Below are 1,280 nucleotides of genomic sequence, written 5' to 3' on the forward strand. Positions count from 1 at the left end.
GTAACACACCTGTGGGCTGATTTGGGCAATGGTGATGCCTCTGGCTGCACAATCCCAAGGTTCTCAATAAACTATTTATATAAGTTACTATTTATATAAGTTACAGTGCAGTAATAGTAGGTTAGACAGATGCTAACAGGCATTTTTACAAGCTTTGGGCCTAAACGCTTCCAACTTTCTCTTTCCCCAAGAAATTTCCCTTTTTCTCCAGCCTTGCCACTTCTCCAATTATAAAAGCAAATCTGAAATTATTTTAGTTCTTTTCCTTCCTTCTGTGGACTACACATTTGCAAAACATTACCATATTAACGAGTAGTTACGGTGAATATGCATGCTGAAGGAGCCAAAGGAAAGGATCGCTTGTAGTGATCGCAGTAGTCAACAGTTGGCGCTGTGTTAAATAAGCTACGATAAAGCAACCTTTATTTCCTGCAAGGTTGCAAATGGAGCTTTACCAGGAAAACGTTGACTACTCCATACTAAAAAGCTGCTCTATAAAAGTATTAAAGATGCATCTGTGTAAGCATGTGTCTACACAACCAAATGTATAGAAAAGGTGCCCCTGCAAGCACTCCCTGTGTGCAACCACTTCCCCTCCGCTTCTAGAACAAGCACAAGGAATTCGCCCACACACATGGCTCCACACCTCCGTGGCAGCAGGGACACGCTTAGAAGCGCGCACGTAATTTTTCCATAAGCTTATCAGTTCCTCCATTTCCTCCTCAGGAGCAGTCTTAAAAAAAGCCCTTTCTTTCTCTCAAAAAGCTCTGTGCTCCAGGTGAGGCTCGAACTCACAACCTCGGCATTGCTCGGCTTTAGTACTGCTGTATAAGTACCGCGCGCTAACCGATTGCGCCACTGGAGCCCTGACACCAACTCCTCCCGAACGCTTTATCAAGCACTCGCCCAGCCCGGGCGGGGGAAGCGCAATGGGCTTCTTTCTTGTACCCTACGTCCGGCCGTGGCCCCGCCGCACCTCGGCTTCCTGCCAACGCAGCACTCTCGCCGTTACTAGCGACAAAGCCCTGCAGGAGAAACGGGCTAGCGGTCTCCTAGCCCTCGAGAGGGCGGCGCCACGAAGCACTGGAAGGCGGAGAGCAGCCGCGGCGCCGGCAGAAAGCCCTCCCACCCGCATGGCGGCCGCAAGAAGAGTCCGGGCTTTCCCTGTAGCGCGAGAAGCTCGGTCGAACGCCGGAAGGACTGCCGAGATGAAAACACTGGATATAACCATTATGTATGCCCAGAAACAGCACCGTATATACACGATTTATTACGTAGAA

At 49.4% G+C, this 1,280-nt stretch overlaps 1 non-coding gene across 1 annotated transcript; it reads right to left on the reverse strand.

Moving 5' to 3' along the window:
- Positions 1–770: 770 nt before the first annotated feature.
- Positions 771–865, reverse strand: TRNAI-UAU (transfer RNA isoleucine (anticodon UAU)). Its single transcript has 2 exons — positions 828–865; positions 771–806 (listed from the first exon to the last, which is right to left on the reverse strand). It is a non-coding gene; the product is annotated as a tRNA-Ile (tRNA).
- Positions 866–1,280: the final 415 nt, after the last annotated feature.

Source organism: Tympanuchus pallidicinctus, unplaced genomic scaffold (genome assembly GCF_026119805.1).
Source record: "Tympanuchus pallidicinctus isolate F22 unplaced genomic scaffold, pur_lepc_1.0 scaffold1, whole genome shotgun sequence".
NCBI lineage: Eukaryota > Metazoa > Chordata > Aves > Galliformes > Phasianidae > Tympanuchus > Tympanuchus pallidicinctus.